Here is a 19671-nt window from a genome sequence, read left to right as displayed (position 1 = left end):
GAAAAAGTTTGACAGTTTGAGGAATATAACCAGTGGTTGAGGAATTTGCCTAAGCATACTGTTCTTGGGTTCCAGAGTTGTACAGATCCGAAAATTTGCACAATTGAGGAATCTCGTGAAAATCTTAGATGCTTAGCTAGTTCATCAATGATTGCGGTGATAGGTAGTGTTTGAGGAATCATGTGCGCATCGTATCTTGAGGAAAAACAGATTTCTCATAGAAGAGGTAAAATTTCAGATCTAATCTGCTGTAAAAATGGGATATATTTACCCTGGAAGGTGCGAACGAAGAACACATAAAGTAGTGTTGGAGAGGCTCTTCGGTCGAGTGTCCAATGCACCCTAACTTGGCGGCAGAGGACGTCTACGGTGGCGGCGGACGTAGATGGTCCGACTCCGGCGTGATCCTGGCGACGAAAAGGTCGAGGCAGTGAAGCTCTTCCTGACCGGCGACAAGACTACCAGCGGTGGCGCTAGGGTTCGGTGGAGTGTGCGATGGCAGGAGAGCGATGAGGCGAAGAAGAGGATACCGAGGGGGATAAGGACATATTTATAGCCCGAAAGTTACTGTTTGGCGCGAAAGTTTCGGAACGAATAGCCCCTGCCTCTACGTCTCCGCAGGACACGTGTAGCTCCCGTATGATGCGGTGGAGATAGTGGAGATCGTGGTTATCCAATCGTGGGAAGTGGGGGTTCAGTTACTGTGCCTTTAAAGAAAACAATTTTTGAAGATTTGAGGATTTTCGTTACAAAATCATCAGCTGACAAGGATGCAGTGAGGATTTTGAACAAAGTTTCAAATAGAACGCATATGAAGAATTGAATAGACTGGATAGGGAAAGTAGGGTCCGATCACATTCACTTAGCAGAAACATCAACTTGAAGAAATAGCAATAAGTGAATGCTGTTGAGGACTAGAAATCACAGTCTACCTAGGCAAATGAAAGTCATCAAGTGTTTTTGAAGATTTTGTAATAGATCATCACAATGAAGAACAGCTGTTTTGAAGAAAAATGCATTGTGAGGAAATTGATCATTTGAAGAAAATCAACTTGAGAAATTTCACATTGGGCGGTGGCGTTACCCATCATATAAGAATGTTGATTACAGGCGCCGCGTACAATTGTCGTAGGGCCGTGAGAATAAATTTCTTCGTTAATTTCTTCACATTCAGAGTGACTTTCTTCATCAGTTGAAGAAAATCGTTTCATCATGTGTTGCACATCTAAGTCATCAACTTTGCATAAGTGTTAGGATGTGTGCATGTTTTTACAAAACATTTGAAGATTCTAAGATATTTTGCTCACACCGCAACTTGCAAAACCTTTTCTCATCCAAGGGCTTAGTGAAGATATCTGCCAGTTGATCATCAGTCTTCACATGGTCGATGAGGATATTGCCCTTGAGGACATGGTCCCGAAGAAAATGATGACGAATCTGGATGTGCTTGGTCTTCGAGTGCTGTACTGGGTTGTATGCAATCTTGATAGCACTCTCATTGTCACAGTAGAGAGGTACATTCTTCATGTTGATGCCGTAGTCCTTGAGGGTTTGGTTCATCCATAGCAATTGAGCACATCAAGAACCAGCAACAATGTACTCAGCTTCGGCAGTGGAGAGTGATACGCAGTTCTGCTTCTTTGAGGACCAGCAAACTAGTGATCTTCCGAGGAAATGGCATGTGCCATATGTTGACTTGCGATCCACACGGTCACCAGCATAGTCTGAATCAGAATACCCTACCAGATGAAGATTGGAGCCCTTGGGATACCATAATCCTAGTGTTGGTGTGTGAGCTAAGTATAGAAGAATATGTTTCACAGCCTTATGGTGTGATTCCTTCGGTTTTGCTTGAAAACGTGCACACATGCAAACACTAAGCATTATATCTGGCCTAGATGCACATAGATACAATAAAGAGCCAATCATAGAACGGTATACCTGCTGATCGAAATCTTTACCATTTTCATCAGTGCCGAGATGGCCGTTGGTAGGCATCGGAGTCTTGGCACCTTTGCATTCGTGCATGTCGAATTTCCTCAGAACATCCTTGAGGTATTTCTCCTGTGATATGAAGATTCCATTGCTTTGTTGACGAATTTGAAGACCTAAGAAGAATTTCGGCTCCCCCATCATGGACATCTGATATTCCTCACTCATCATGTAGGCAAATTCATCACTGTATCTTTTGTCAGTACAACCAAATATAATATCATCGACATAAATTTGACACACAAATAGCTCATTATCATAGGATTTAGTGAAAAGAGTTGGATCGAGTGAACCAGGTTTGAAGCCTTTCTTCATGAGGAATTCCTTCAATGTATCATACCATGCCCGAGGGGCTTGCTTGAGGCCATACAGAGCCTTTTTGAGTCTGAAGACTTTGTGTGGATTCTTTGGATCCTCAAAACCTGGGGGCTGAGCAACATATACTTCTTCCTCAATCTTACCATTGAGGAATGCACTTTTCACATCCATTTGATATAAGGTGAAGTTATGATGATTAGCATAAGCAAGAAATATTCGAATAGCTTCAAGTCTAGCAACAGGTGCAAAAGTTTCATCGAAATCTATTCCTTCAACCTGGGTGTAGCCTTGGGCTACAAGTCGTGCCTTGTTCCTCACCACTTGACCGTCCTCATCTTGCTTGTTTCGGAAAATCCACTTGGTGCCGATGATGTTGTGCTTGCGAGGATCTGGTCGTTTGATGAGCTCCCATACGTCATTTAGCTTGAATTGAAGAAGTTCGTCTTGCATAGCTTGGATCCACACCGGTTCCAGAAAAGCCTCAGCAACTTTTGAGGGTTCTGTGATGGATACAAAGGAGAAATGCCCACAAAAGTTAACTAAGTGTGAAGCTTTTGAGCGAGTGAGAGGACCTGGCGCGTTGATGTCGTTGAGGATTTTGTCAAGTTCAACTTCGTTTGCAATCCTCGGATGAGCTGGTTGAGGATTTTGTCTGGGCTGAGGAAGTGGTGCTGATGCAATTTCCTCAGGAGCATCTTCTTGTTTTTTATCAGCGATGGGGATCATTTCTTCATCAATTTCATCAGATGGAACAATGTCTTCAGTAGGCTTGAGGTTTATTGCTTCCTTAGGAGACAGTTTATCTGGATCAGAAGGCAATTGCTCTCTTTGCGAGCCATTAGTTTCATCGAACCGCACATCTACAGTCTCAACAACTTTTTTGTGATAGTTGTTGAAGACTCTGTAAGTGTGTGAGTCCTTTCCATAACCGAGCATAAAACCTTCATGTGCCTTAGGTGCAAATTTTGAGTTGTGGTGAGCATCTCTAATCCAGCATTTTGCACCGAAGACTTTGAAAAAACTTACATTGGGTTTCTTGTCAGTGAGGAGTTCATATGAGGTTTTCTTGAGGAATTTGTGAAGATATACTCCGTTGATGATATGGCATGCAGTGTTGATTGCTTGAGGCCAAAAGCGACGAGGAGTCTGATATTCTTCAAGCATGGTTCTCGCCATTTCAACCAGAGTCCTGTTCTTCCTTTCGACAACACCATTCTGCTGAGGAGTATAAGGAGCAGACAATTCGTGAGTAATACCAAGTTCATCAAGATAATCATCAAGACCAGTGTTTTTGAACTTGGTTCCATTATCACTCCTGATATGTTCGATTTTGATGCCAAAGTTTGTCGAGGCCCTTGAAGAAAATCGTTTGAAGATTTCCTGCACTTCAGTTTTATACACTATAATATGCACCCAAGTGTATCTGGAATAATCATCAACTATGCCAAAGCCATATAGAGGTGCTGCATTGGTTAGTGTGGCATAGTGAGTAGGTCCAAATAAATCCATATGAAGCAATTCGAATGGACGTGTAGTGGTCATGATGGTTTTGGAGGGATGCTTGGATCTGGTCATTTTCCCAGATTCACAAGCACCGCAGAGATGATCCTTGAGGAATTTGACTGATTCGATGCCGATGACATGCTTCTTCTTTGCGAGCGTGTGCAAATTCCTCATGCCTGCATGACCTAGTCTTCGGTGCCACAGCCATCCTTCTGAGGTTTTTGCTAGTAAACAAGTGGCTGGTTGAGGACCTGTAGAGAAATCAACAATGTACAAATCCCCTCTTCTTACACCTTCGAAGACTTTGGATCTGTAAGATTCCATGATGACTACACATCTATATCTACCAAAGATAACAATCATATCAAGATCACAAAGCATTGAGACTGACATAAGGTTAAAACCAAGGGATTCAACAAGCATCACTTTGTCCATATGCCTATCCTTGGAAATAGCCACTTTACCAAGTCCCAATACCTTGCTTTTACCTTTGTCAGCATATGTGATTTGCTTCAGAGGTGATGGAGTCAGTGGCATATTCATCAGTAAGCTTTTATCACCAGTCATGTGATGTGTGCAGCCACTATCGAGAACCCACTCAGTATTTTTGGGTTTGTCATCCTGCAGATGAATTAGTATAGCTTACCATCTCGTATGCTTCAGATTTGAAGAATATGATACTAAGTTCATCAGTTCAGTAATTTCATCATAACAGAAAAGTAAGGACGTGTGAAATATTTCTATTTCATCAATCATTAGCTTGCGTCCTATCAAGCATTTCTTCAGGTCTCCATCAAATTCTTCAGATGATGATTTTCATCTGGAGACCTGACCTGCAGAAGTGATTAGTTTGATTTCTTCACCACCCACATCTGAAGGGGTGGCAAAGCTTTCATCATCCTGCGAGCACCATATGAGAAAGGTGGCATTGAAGCTAATGCACTTCTCTTAATAGTAGGGGGATTAAAGTACTCATATGAATATGCAGAGAACTGGTTTGAGGATTTCTGAACATAATGATTTGAGGAGTAACGCTCATATTCATATTCCTTATAGTTTCCCTGCATGTTAGACGCATAAGCACGGGTACGAGCATAGTTTTGACCAGTTGAGGATTTTGATCCTCTTGAAGACTTTGGTCCTCCTGAGGAATTTGATCTGGGGTTCAGATTCTTCAGTGGTGGGGTCATGATGACATTCACGTGAAGATTTTCAATACAGCTTTTGGGAACCCAGATTTCCTCACAGGAGGGCCATTCCTGCAGTTAGTTCCAACATATCGAGCAAATACTTCACCAGATTGATTTTTGAACAGTTTATAGTTGGAATCAAATGACTCATCTGAGGAATAGGATAGTTCACATGAAAAGCCAGTTATATTAGATGGATCAAAAGGAGGCCCAGTAGCAGCAACCCATGAGGTTTTGGGATACTGCTCAGGTTTCCAATAAGATCCATCAGCATTTAGTCTCCTCTCAAAGGCAATTCCTTCTTTCCTCGGGTTCCTGTTCAAGATCTGCTTTTTGAGCACATCATAAAGGATTTGATGCCCTTTGATGCTTTTGTACATGCCTGTCACGTACAATTCCTTCAACCCTGCATTTTCATCAGTGACATTTGTGTTTTCCTCAAGTGAGGAAATAGACACAACAGGTGTAGTTGAAGAATTTGTAGCAATGGTAGCATTTGAAGATTCTGGTGAAGAATTAGCAGTTTCGCATTCAATGCATTTAAGACATGGAGGAATAAATTCAACTTGACTAGCGCTGATCTATTGAGCTAGTAATGAATCATTTTCCATACGAAGATCATCATGAGACATCCTCAGCTTCTCAAGATCAAGCTTCCTTTGAAGAAATTCATAGGAAAGATTCTCATGATCAGTGAGGAGTGTATCATAACGATCCTGAAGATTATCAAATCTAGACTGAAGACTTTTCATGTCATCAGTGAGGATTTGAGTAAGGTTCATTTCATCATTCAACAGATCATCACTTTTGTCTAGCAGTTTCTGAAGCTTTTCCAGAGCAGTTTGTTGTTTAGTGGCAATAATAGCAAGTTTACTGTAACTGGGTTTCTTATAATCATTAGGTTCACAGTCACTTGAATCAGAGGAGGAGGCATTATTTGATACCTTTGAACCTTTTGCCATGAAGCAATAGGTTGGAGCGATGTCATCAGCATAGTCATCAGTATGGATGGTGCAATCATTTTCTTCAAGATTGAAGATTGACTTGCTGACGAAAGTGGTTGCTAGTGCAAGACTAGCCTGTCCTGATTCCGAGTCTTCATCAGAACCCTCTTCTTCATCACATTCCTCTGATTCTGCCTCGGAGTCCATTTCCTTGCCAATAAGTGCCCGAGCCTTTCTGAAACTGGTCTTCTTGTGCGATGAGGGCTTTGAAGATGAGGATTTTGAAGATTTCTTCTTCTTCTTCGAGTCATCAGAACTGTCATCCTTGTATTTCTTCTTCTTTGATTCCTTTCCCCAATGGGGACAATCAGCAATGTAGTGACCTGATTTCTTGCACTTGTGACAAGTTCGTTTCTTGTAGTCCTCAGATGCAGATTCTGATTTCCTCATGTCTCTTCTTGAAGATTTGCCGAATTGGCCTGGTCGTGTAAATCTCTGGAATTTCCTCACAAGCATTGCAAGCTCCTGTCCAAATTCTTCAGGATCACAAATGCTGTCGTCTGTGTCTTCGTCTTCAGATGAGGAAATTGCTCTAGCCTTCAGTGCACGTGGTCTGGAATAGCTTGGTCCATATAGATCTCTCTTTTCTTCTAGCTGGAATTCATGAGTATTTAGCCTTTCTAGTATATCAGCTGGATCAAGCATCTTGTAATCTGGTCTTTCTTGAATCATCAGAACTAACGTATCAAATGAAGAATCCAAAGATCTCAGCAGTTTCTTCACAACTTCGTGATCAGTGATGTCTCGAGCTCCCAGTGCTTGCAGTTCATTTGATATGTCAGTGAGGCGATCAAAGGTGTCTTGGCAGCTTTCATTGTCATGTCTCTTGAAGAGATTGAAGAGATTGTGAATAATATCAACACGAGAGTCACGTTGGGTTGATACTCCTTCATTTACCTTGCACAGTCTCTCCCAGATCAGTGTTGCAGAGCCCAAGGCACTTACTCTTCCAAACTGGCCAGCGCTCAGATGACCACAAATGATGTTCTTCGCTTGAGAATCGAGTTGCTTGAATTTCTTCACATCAGCCGCAGTGACACTGGCAGAGATGATGGGGACTCCATTTTCCACAATATACCAGAGATCATTACCAATAGCCTGTAAATGCATTTGCATTTTGTTCTTCCAGAAGGGAAAGTTCTTTCCTTCATAGGTAGGACATGCTGCAGTCACTTTAAACATGCCTGTAGTCGACATAACTAAAACTCCAGGTGGTTAAACCAAAATCACACAGAACAAGGGAGTACCTTGCTCTGATACCAATTGAAAGTGTGTTATATCGACTAGAGGGGGGGGTGAATAGGAGATTTTTAGAATTTCATCACCGAGGAAATTCCCTTTGAGGAAATTCCTCACTGATGACTAACTTACAACGGAAACAGTTAAGGATCAGACGTGCAAACGTTCACAACAGCAGTATTACAGAGTGAAGAATGTGAAAACAGATTGCACAGTAAGCAGGCACGCAGAATACAGATGATGATTAACTATTGTGAAGAATTTGGGGTTGAGGAAATTCAGAGAAAGTCTTCAGCAAATTCTTCAAACAGTCACAGTGAAAGTCATCAACACATAGTATGTAGAAAGTAAAGAGTTGAGGAATTAGAACCCGATTCTTAGTGAAGACTGTCGTTGATGACCTAGTTCCAACTGCTGTGACAGTTGTACATTTGGTTTGGAGCGGCTTGGTATTGAAACCAAAGGACACCCAGTCCCGGGACACACAGTCCCTACCGTATTCTCCTTGAGCTAAGGGCACACAGTCCTCGCCCAACACTCGTGGTAAGTCTTCAGGGCAGACTTCCAAACCCTTACAAACTTGGTCACCCGACGATCCACAATTGACTGCTGGATTGCTCTAGACCATGACGCCTAACCGTCTGGAGGATGCACAGTCCTCAAAGGTAAAAGGCTTCAGTCCCACACAGGAACAACTTCTTCAGTGATGCTCAATCACTAGGTTTGGTTTGTGGTTTCGGTGTATGGGGTATTTCCTCACTGATGAATTACTCTCGAAAGCTCTGAGGAATTTGGGTTGCTCTTATGAAAAGTGTCAGTTTCTAACGGAGCAGCCAACCAGCTAGTGGTTGTGGGGGTGGCTATTTATAGTCAGGGAGCATCCCGACATGATTTGACACTAATGCCCTTAAACAATATGACCGTTGGAGTGGATAAGACCAATGACTTGGCGTGGTTATCGAAACGGTCGGAACCCTCAACTGTGAGAGTCCTCATGTCACTCATATTCCTCACTTGAGGCTTTTGGTAGGATTAGGCTTGGGTTGAGCATCATGAGGAAATTCATTCCATAGTGTAACTTCGACCCCCTTTAACAGTACGGTGTTCCTATTCATCAAATGCGAAGAAAGTAAAACAGAAAACGTAAATCTTCACGCTTCAATTTCTTCAGGAACCACCGATCTTCTCAATATCAATATCTTCATGAGGAATATCAATTTCATCGCAGATTCCTCGCGATTCATTTCTTCAGCTTCAGACCAATTTCTTCAACTGAAAACATATATTTTTAGGGGTCGATATTCTTCAAATCTCTCAAACTCCTCAATGACTTATAGATCCTGTGTACACTCACAAACACATTAGATACTTAACCTATAAGTCTTCAAACCACCAAAATCACTAAGGGGCACTAGATGCACTTATAGACATCAATACGCCAGGTCCTCTCACTCGCTGAAAAGCTTCACACTTAGTTAACTTTTGTGGGCATTTTTCGTTTGTATCCATCACAGAACCCTCAAAAGTTGCTGAGGCTTTTCTGGAACCGGAGTGGATCCAAGCTATGCAAGACGAACTTCTTCAATTCAAGATGAATGACGTATGGGAGCTCGTCAAACGACCAGATCCTCGCAAGCACAACATCATCGGCACCAAGTGGATTTTCCGAAACAAGCAAGATGAGGATGGTCAAGTGGTGAGGAACAAGGCACGACTTGTAGCCCAAGGCTACACCCAGGTTGAAGGAATAGATTTCGATGAAACTTTTGCACCTGTTGCTAGACTTGAAGCCATTCGAGTACTACTTGCTTACACTAATCATCATAATATCATCTTATATCAAATGGATGTGGAAAGTGCATTCCTCAATGGTAAGCTTGAGGAAGAAGTATATGTTGCGCAGCCACTAGGTTTTGAGGATCAAAAGAATCCAGACAAAGTCTTCAGACTCAAAAAGGCTCTTTATGGTCTGAAGCAAGCCCCTCGGGCATGGCATGATACATTGAAGGAATTCCTCATGAAGAAAGGCTTCAAACCTGGTTCACTCAATCCAACTCTTTTCACTAAATCCTATGATAATGAGCTATTTGTGTGTCAAATATATGTCGGTGATATCATATTTGGATGTACTTACAAATGATATAGTGATGAATTTGCTTACATGATGAGTGAAGAATATCAGATGTCCATGACGGGGGAGCTGAAATTCTTCTTAGGTCTTCAAATTTGTGAACAAAGCAATGGAATCTTCATATCACAGGAGAAATACCTCAAGGATGTTCTGAGGAAATTCGACATGCATGAATGCAAAGGTGCCAAGACTCCAATGCCTACCAACGGCCACCTTGGCACTGATGAAAATGGTAAAGATTTCGATCAGTAGGTATATCGTTCTATGATTGGTTCTTTATTGTATCTATGTGCATCTAGGCCAGATATAATGCTTAGTGTTTGCATGTGTGCACGTTTTCAAGCAAAACCGAAGGAATCACACCATAAGGCTGTGAAGCATATTCTTCGATACTTAGCTCACACACCAACACTAGGATTATGGTATCCCAAGGGTTCAAATCTTCATCTGGTGGGGTATTCTGATTCTGACTATGCTGGTGACCGTGTGGATCGCAAGTCAACTTATGGCGCATGCCATTTCCTCGGAAGATCACTAGTTTCCTGGTCCTCAAAGAAGCAGAACTGCGTATCACTCTCCACTGCCGAAGCTGAGTACATTGCTGCTGGTTCATGTTGTGCTCAATTACTATGGATGAAGCAAACCCTCAAGGACTACGGCATCAACATGAAGAATGTGCCTCTCTATTGTGACAATGAGAGTGCTATCAAGATTGCATACAACCTAGTACAACACTCGAAGACCAAGCACATCCAGATTCGTCATCATTTTCTTCGGGACCATGTCCTCAAGGGCAATATCCTCATCGACCATGTGAAGACTGATGATCAACTGGCAGATATCTTCATTAAGCCCTTGGATGAGAAAACGTTTTGCAAGTTGCGGTGTGAGCTAAATATCTTAGAATCTTCAAATGTTTTGTAAAAACATGCACACATCCTAACACTTTGTGACGCCCCGGGAAAATTAAGCTACAATAATCACACACTAATTCTCCCATGTCATCAAGTTTATCTAAAATAAGTTGTCACTTAAATAAAAGCAAAGCAATTATCATATCTAATTTAAAGTCAAATGAGGGAAGTTTCGAATGCAAAAATAAAAATGTCCGATGAGTTACAAATATTCCCAAATGATTTGTGAAGTTGAATCATGCATTTTTAGAAATGATTTAGAGCCTCTAAATGAATAAAACATAAACTATAAAAAATTAACTAAAAAGAAAAAAGAAAAAAATACAAATCCCACCGGCCCAACTGGGCCATCGACCCAGCAGGCCGGCCCACGCAGCCAACCGGCCAGGCCCCCCCCGCGCCCCCTCCCACTAAACCCTAGCCCCTCCCCTCGCTACTCCCTCCCCCCCTGGGCGCCGCCACGCCCCCCCACTCCCCCGTGACCACCCCACCCCACCGACAGGAGCCCCACCCCTCCCTCTCGGCCCCCCCCGCGCCAGATCCCCCACGACCCCCTCTCCCTCCCCACGACCCTCGCCACCCACCTTGGCTCCCCTCCCGTCGCCCCCCTGCCTCCCGCCGGCGAGCCCGCCTCTCCACCGCCGCCTACCTCCCGCCGGCGACCCCCCCTCACGGCCACCTCCTCCACCGAGCCACCCCACCTCGCGGCCCCCCTCCCCACGGCCTCCTCGCCTCCCCCACCGGCCTCCTTCCCGTCGGCCCCCTCCCTCCGTGGCCGGCGCGCCATCTCCTCCCGCGGCGAGCCCCGGCCGCCCCTCGGCCTCCTCCTCCCGCGGCGAGCCCCGGCTGCCTCGGCCTCCACCGGCCGGCCATCCCCCGGCCCACCATCGGCCTGCCCCTCTTCACCAACTCCGGCAACCACTACCACCACGGCCACAGCGTCCCGGCCACCTCGGGCTCCTCCTTGCCGGAACCGCGCCGTCACCGTCACCGTCACCGCCTCGTCCGCCTCCACGCCGTCTCCTCCGCCCCGTCCCGCGAACTCCGGCTTCACCGGGCCGTCACGTCACCGTCGGTGAGCCCCTCCTCGGGCTCCTCCCATTGTGTCGATCTCCTCGCCGTCCCGGTTCCGTTCCGGCAAACGGGGCCTCGATCCGTCGACGGTGGACTCCGGTAGGAGGATTTGAATTTTCGGTTCTTCTATGGAGTTAGAGAGAGTTCTGTGTCTCTGTTAACAGAGAGAGAGATGAGTGTTGAGAGAAAAGAAAAAAGAAATAAAATCAAATGTTGTATTTCGTATGTATGTATGTATGTATTCGATACCCGTATTATGTATGTGTTTGCGTATATAGGCATGTGGAGAGATACGACATTTGTATGGTTATTTATTTGTGATTAAAATGTGTAAATGGCCTAGGGCCACTTACCGGTGGGGCCAATACACCCGCTGTCTATGACAGGGAGGCCCCACGCGAGAGTTAATTTAAATTATAAAAATAATGTTTTTCTTAAATAAATAAATAAATAAATAGATATATTAGTTAAAATAATTAATTAACATAATTAGAGTATGACACGCGGGTCCCCCACTAAATTAATCTGATTAATAAATATTTAATCTTAATAAAAACTTGTGCCTATGACGTTCGGGACCCGCTGGTCAGTTGACCGGTCAAACGTTGATGTCAGCCTGACATCGCGATGATGTCATAATAGGATTTTACTAAATCTTTTAAATCTGTTTTTAATTCCTAAATAATTAATAAAACTTTGAAAATTAATATTAAATAATCCGTAAGTCAGATCAAAATAATTTTAACATGAAAGTTGATCAGCAAAGCGAGACGAACCCGGATACACGGTCCGTTCGTCTGTCACGCGTCCCTAGCATAGCAAACATGGAACTTTTCCATCGTTTCCAGTATAACCGGTAGTAGCCCGAGACCCGGAAAATATCGTCAGATATTCTTCCGACCCGTCTATGACGGATGTTCCTGCGTTAGCTCATGTCTAGCCTGCATCTTTCCATGTCATGCTTTGTGTTGCATCGGTGCTATTATTTATTGTTTCTTCCCCCTCTTCTTACCGGTAGACCCCGAGACTGACGCTGCTGCCGGGTACATCTACGACCCTGCCGATCAGTCCTTTGCCGCAGAGCAGCAAGGCAAGCAAACTCCCCTTGATCATTCCTATATCGCCTATGTCTTTCTTCCTACTGCTTGCATTAGTATTTTGCTACTGTTGTAGTTAGCTCCTATATCTGATGCATAGCCTGATTTTGATGAACTGCTACTTTCAGTCCTGTACTTTTAATATGCGTAGTATAGGTGGAGCGGTCATCCCCTCTGACCCCGTAGATCAGTTGCCCCGCTTGTTTTCAAATCTCGATCTCTGATCGATGAGCCAGACCCGACACAGCACGTTCACCCCCCTTCGTTGTACGACGCTACAGAGGTACTATCGGGTACCGAGGGTGACACCTCGCTAAGTACTCCTGATGAGATCTCTGTAGTATAGCTAGTCGGTCGTGGTTATCGAGGGTGATTCCTCTTTCACCATTCCCGATGACGCCTTCGTCGTGCAACCCCGCAAGTGTGGGACCCCCGAGGGTGATTCCTCTAAGCCCACCTTGACGGGTACATCGTTCGGAATCCAACGAGGGTGATATCTCGGATTCCCCCGATGATACAACCACACAGTTACTCGACCATGTTACTGGGATCTTCGGTGATTAGTTGTAAGACGGGTGGATTCCCGCGAGACTGTGTTGCTGGCCTAATTAAAATGCTAATGGATTTGGGTATTTGATCTGGGTTGGTCGGAGACCTTTTCGCATTAACCGGCTACGCGGGAAGAATTATGGGTACTCGGCGTCGCGGTATCAGCCGAAGCTTTTCAGATGCCAGCAGTGTAGCGGCGCGCGCCCGAGTGGTCCCGAGATGCATCGCGCTTGTGATTAAGGGATGCTAGGACTGACGTCGGCCGCCCACGCCACGTGCAGGAGCGTGAAGGGGAACTGGGCCCATGAACCCTTTGTGCTTAGGATTTAGACCGGCGGGCTGGCCTCTCTGATTAGTCTTAGGTGGGGCTGCGACGTGTCGATATTCCGAGGCCAGGCAGGACCCAGAAAAGTATGTCCGGCTAGAGTGTTATCGAGCGTGACGGGACATGTGGTGCACCCCTGCAGGGATGAAAATTAACTATTCGGATAGCCGTGTCCACGGTTACAGGACGACTTGGAGTTGTGCCCCGATCTTTTACAACTACAATTGTTACTTAACTGGATCATTAGTTTGCCTCGGGATTGCTTCCTTGCAGGGAGTCGAGGGAGGATCTTTAGGCATGACCTCACCTTTATTTTTGCTGCAACAATATGACTATTTATGTTTTACCCGTGTTCTACTCTCGTCTATTGCTGCAAGACCCTGAAGATGCTAGTCTTCGATAGGACTAGGCCTTCTCTTGCTATTCTCGCATTGCTGCAGTCAGTCCACCTATAACCCCCTTCTTTGATACTGATGCATAATTAGAATAGTTCTGATGTAAGACTTGCGAGTACTTTGGATGAGTACTCACCGCTGCTTTGCTCCCCCCTTGTCCCCTTGATCCGTTTGCTGCGACCAGATGATGGAGCCCAGGAGATGGAGGTCCCCGTCGCCGATGACTGCTACCCCCGACGGTGCCTACTACTACGTGGAGGCCGCTGATGATCAGGAGTAGTTAGGAGGTTCCCAGGCAGGAGGCCTCGCCTCGTTCGATCGTTGTATCTTTTGTGCTAGCCTTCTCTAAGGCACCCCATGTTGTTTTATGTCTGTACTCAGATATTGTTGCTTCCGCTGACTCGTGTGCTTATCGAGCTTTCGTATTCTAGCCCTCGAGGCCCCTGGCTTGTAATATGAAGCTGATGTTATTTTATTTGTGTCTAGAGTTGTGTTGTGATATCTTCCCGTGAGTCCTTGGGTTTGATCGTACGCATTTGCGTGTATGATTAGCGTACGATTAAGCCGAGGGCGTCACAAGTTGGTATCAGAGCCAACTGCCTGTAGGTAGCCCCCTTTCCAACTCCTTGGCCGAAGTTGAGTCTAGTGTTTGAAAAACTTTACTAACACTGATGTTGTGGCTTACGGGCCCACATCTCAATTGGGTGGTATTAGTATCTTTTACTCCTTTCCTATACTCTGGGCTCTACTTTCTCTTCTCTTTCGGGTCAAAGATTTTACTAACTCTAACATTAGGTTCGCGTAAATATTTCCTCCCAGGGAGTCCCGTATTTCAGACGATGGTTTGATCTATCAGAAGACTCTGAAGTTACTCTCTGATGTTATCTCGAGAACTAGTGCCTATCGCTCTTGCGATTTCCTTTCCCCCGACTACCACTATGGATGACTACATACATATGTCGTTCATACTTTCTTCTCCAATTGTTCTTGTTATTACGAGAGGCAATGAATTTTCTTATCGGGGATTCGTCCATCATTAGTTGTCTGGGTTTCGAGAGTTCTTCGAATTACTAATTGATCTTTCGGAATCCCTTGTAACCTATTGCTTTTGACCTTTTTCACCTGCTTGTGTTAGGGTTAAATCCATATGTCTAGCCGCATTCATTAAATTCCTTTGTGGATTTCCTCTGATCTTATCGATTCTACTTTTGTATGAATGCACACAATCATCTGCAGACACTCTTGAATTATCTTCCGGCGCATACGTCCTTCCAGACAGAGCTGGTTCTCGACAAATCAACTGTGGTGGTTGTCCATCTAAATCCATTCAGCTTACTTGTATTTGACCGGAGCATCTGATTATGATACACCAATCTAGAAATCTTAATTCCTTTGGTAGTTAAGTATCGATATTTTTCAGATGTTCTATTAACACGATGCATTGCATCCTATATCCCTCTGATTGAGTACCGTTACTCACATCAGACCATTTATGGATTGTCAGACTCATTTGAGTTATTATCCGACGGCATCCTTTGCTTTAGAAAATTCTTGTGATTGCTTCCCCTGACACATGATGCCATTGGTAAATTGTGTCTTCTCCCTTTGATAAGTTGTACCATACGAATTGTCAACCATGCCCTTCAAGCATGTGTTAGTTACTCTTGAAGTTTGTGGTATATGTTCCTAAGATGCCCCGATGGGTTGGACATGTGCCTTCCTTAATCAATATGACCTAAAGAGTTTTCACAAGTCTTGCTCTTCTGGTGTTTTTCCAAACGTTCTTTCAAGGCTACAACTTGATCAAAGGCGAGGAATAAATGGCAGGTGATGCATTGATGAAGTGGGAGTCGACCTTGAACATTGTGTTCATGCCCATGGAAACGACGTTGATCCTATCATAGAAACTTCTCGTATAAATAATCAAATCATTTTGTAGTTTAAAATATGGGATCTGTGATCTTGTCCTTTGCAGTCGTGGTTCCGACCATGTTGTCGTACCTTGATTTCATTCTCGGACGAGTTAAAGTACTGGTCTTCTTCCGATCAACACGCCGGTCCAAACCGTAAAGTTGATCTACCTCCGAGTATAATTCCTTGTAGCTCGAGGATATCGCGGAGCTATGGAACTTCTTGTGAGCTCCTCATCAACTATGATATTTTCCTTAATTCCAGTTGCCTCGTGTTTGAGTTGTTGGACATGCGAGTACATCGATATCTGAATCGAATACGCATTGCGATTCAACAATTTTTAGTAATCTTCCTTGTTTACGAGTTTGTACTCGATCTTGTCATTCCAAGCTGTTAAGATACGTCATCATCGTCATGTTGGAGCTCGATCATGCTATCTATAACCTTCACCCCTCGAACACAATTCCAACTGTGCGTTAAGCTTGCATCGAGCTTTCCACCTCATGATTGGTTGTCTTGAAAGGCAATCTCAATTCTAAGCGAGCAGTCTTATCTGTGTTTCCGACAACCTCTTGCTTCATCATTCCCTTGCTTGATGTCGTCGCTAAACGATTACATCTTCATGAAATTTCTCGACAAATGTGTCATGATCACCATCAGCATTCGGAGCTCTTGGAGGGTAACAATTGAATGCATGTTGAGAAATACCACCCCTTTCCCTCGATGATTTGTATTATCATCGACACCCGTGTTGCTTTCCCTCCAACACAAACGTATTCATGTTTTGTGTTGTCCTTTGTGTTACTCACTATCCAGCTTATGTTATCTTCTACCTTGGAGTATTACTATCTGGTATGTCAAGAATGTCGTGAAAATTGCACGCGTATTAAGAATTCTTGATATAGTAATACTTCTTTCCATCACCATTCATTTCTTGGTCCCGTGTTGTTTCTAACCGGTATACCGACAAATGAACTCTGATGTGTGATTCCCATACTTCTGTCAACCCTATCCCCTTGAGGTTAATAACTGATTGTTTCCTTCTTGGTGTGTTGGGTGTTGACTCATCATTTTAGCATTGGTTGTGCTACTCAAACCGTATTTCCGAGTGCACCCTTCGACCAATGTTTAATTGTTGTTGTTCCCTCGAGCACACGACATTATACCATTTGATTTGACAAATGCTATCTCCTTAATATTATAAATTTTGGAAGTTCAACACTGGTAAAACCTTGAGGGAATGCTGTTGAGCCTATCAGCCACACCCTCAACTCCTCTATGTACCACGATGAAGCTCTTGAAATCATTATCCTTGTGCCTAGCTCATGAAGAATATGTGGATAGTAGGAGTGTATTTCCCAAAGTTCACGTGCACTTTTTCCGCCGTGAATATGGGAAGTTTTGTTTCGCTTCCTCTCGTGAAATACCAAATCATTCACGCATGTGCGAAGTGTTTTATGTTTTGAAGATTTGCTATCCTCACTCCATATAATTTCTCTTAGCACGCCAAGCCACCGACTGATTTGATCAAGGAAAATAAGCTCTTTCATAAGAGCTAATCCATACTTACACATGGAGCCTTGTTATCCTCGATGATGGTGTCCGAATGAGAACCCAGTTGCATTTTGACGTACAAATTCTATGTGGGCACGAATGTCTTGACATTGTGTTCATATGTATTAAATCAAACTCTTGATTCAAGAATTGCTTGTGTAGTTCATATCATGAAAATCTTGCGTCTTCATTTTTCTTCCCAGTCATCTTGAGTGTGAGGTGTCCCGGCACCAATCAGATCTAATTCTCTGGCAGATATGATGGTTGTGACATTTTCCAAATAATTATAACTTTGGTCTTTAGGTAAACCGGTACAGTGATGTCTTGTCTGGCACACTGGGTCGGAGGACCTATTGTTATAAATCCTTCCATATGTAAGGTTCGCCATTCTACCATGAGGGAATTGTATGACTTAGCTTTGTAAGTTGTCCCTCCTGGTTCCTCTTTGTATACCCATAAGTCCAACCTTTATCTGATGACCATGTCGATGCTACCCCAAAGCACGGATGTGGTACTTTAAATTTCAACAGGAACATTGGAAGCGCGATGCTAAATTGTTCCTGATCAATTATCCAAACCGCATGGTATGGATAAACATGTGGATTCTTCTTGTCTCTTTACCAAGATGGTTATGTGTTGGATGACCTATCATGTATACCATACTCTATGATTTCCTCGGGAATGGTATACTCTAATAATTGTGTGTGTGAACACATTTTCCCTCCCATTGGTCTGTTTCATTTTTATCATGGCATAACTTATCTAAGCAGTGTTAATCCCCTGCTTAGGTAAAATTCTTGGTTTACGACTCTGTCGGTAAGACACTGCTACTATTATGGATAACATTCCGGTAGCCACCGGTGGACGAGAACCTTGCCTATTGGCCCGCCTCGTTTCAACGAGCAGGAAAATGGTTCTATTCGTTCCCCGCCCTTGGTATCGATGATGTTGCCAACATAACTGACAGGTTATCCTCTGACATGTCTTATTACCAAGACCGTATAGATGTCACCCCTCTACCTACTCTCGGGCCACATGGTGGACCCATAACCCAAAGTTCCACAGGATTGAAACCTGACTCTCCTGTACACCTTTGATTCCAAGGTATCCCTTATACTTGGCTTCGTATGAAATTCCTGAGCCACCGTTAAAAGTATCGATCACTCTATGGTCCAGATGTTACCCAACATGTTGAAGATCAAGTCCGCATTATTCACGAGAATCTGAAGGCTGCTCAGTCTTGTCAGAAAAGTCAGTATGACCGTCATCATCAAGATATGGTCTATCAACCTGGCGAAAAGGCTTATCTTCGTGTCACCCCAATGAGAGGCGCACACCGTTTTGTAACCAAGGGCAAGTTAGCTCCTCGCTATATTGGTCCTTTCACTATTCTCGAAAGGCGTGGAAAATAGCTTATCAATTGGAACTGCTGGCGAACCTTCCTCAGGTTCACGGTGTCTTTCATGTGTCTCAGCTCTGTCGCTGCTTCAAAGATTTTATTCGAGCAGTGGATCAGGGATATACTTGAGCTGCAACAAGACCTCTCTCATAAAGAGCATCTGGTCCGCATTCTCGACCAGACTGAACGTCAGGCTCGTCGCAAAAGTCACCAAGTTCCTCAAAGTGAAATGATCAAATCATTCTGAAGATGAGGCCACTTGGGAACGCGAGGATCCTCTTCGTGATGAATAACCCGAGCTCTTTCCTTCTACCTCTAAATTCTCGGGACGAGAATTCTTGTTAGTAGGGGAGAGTTGTGACGCCCCGGGAAAATTAAGCTACAATAATCACACACTAATTCTCCCACGTCATCAAGTTTATCTAAAATAAGTTGTCACTTAAATAAAAGCAAAGCAATTATCATATCTAATTTAAAGTCAAATGAGGGAAGTTTCGAATGCAAAAATAAAAATGTCCGATGAGTTACAAATATTCCCAAATGATTTGTGAAGTTGAATCATGCATTTTTAGAAATGATTTAGAGCCTCTAAATGAATAAAACATAAACTATAAAAAATTAACTAAAAAGAAAAAAGAAAAAAATACAAATCCCACCGGCCCAACTAGGCCACCGACCCAGCAGGCCGGCCCACGCAGCCAACCGGCCAGCCCCCCCCCCCGCCCCTCCCACTAAACCCGAGCCCCTCCCCTCGCTACTCCCTCCCCCCCTGGGCGCCGCCACGCCCCCTCACTCCCCCATGACCACCCCACCCCACCGACAGGAGCCCCACCCCTCCCTCTCGGTCCCCCCCCCCGCGCCAGATCCCCCACGACCCCCTCTCCCTCCCCACGACCCTCGCCACCCACCTCGGCTCCCCTCCGGTCGCCCCCTGCCTCCCGCCGGCGAGCCCGCCTCTCCACCGCCGCCTACCTCCCGCCGGCGACCCCCCCTCACGGCCACCTCCTCCACCGAGCCACCCCACCTCGCGGCCCCCCTCCCCACGGCCTCCTCGCCTCCCCCACCGGCCTCCTTCC

The sequence above is a fragment of the Hordeum vulgare genome, chromosome 3H (assembly GCF_904849725.1).
Source record: "Hordeum vulgare subsp. vulgare chromosome 3H, MorexV3_pseudomolecules_assembly, whole genome shotgun sequence".
NCBI classification, from domain to species: Eukaryota; Viridiplantae; Streptophyta; class Magnoliopsida; order Poales; family Poaceae; genus Hordeum; species Hordeum vulgare.
Note: the sequence above shows the minus strand (reverse complement) of the source record.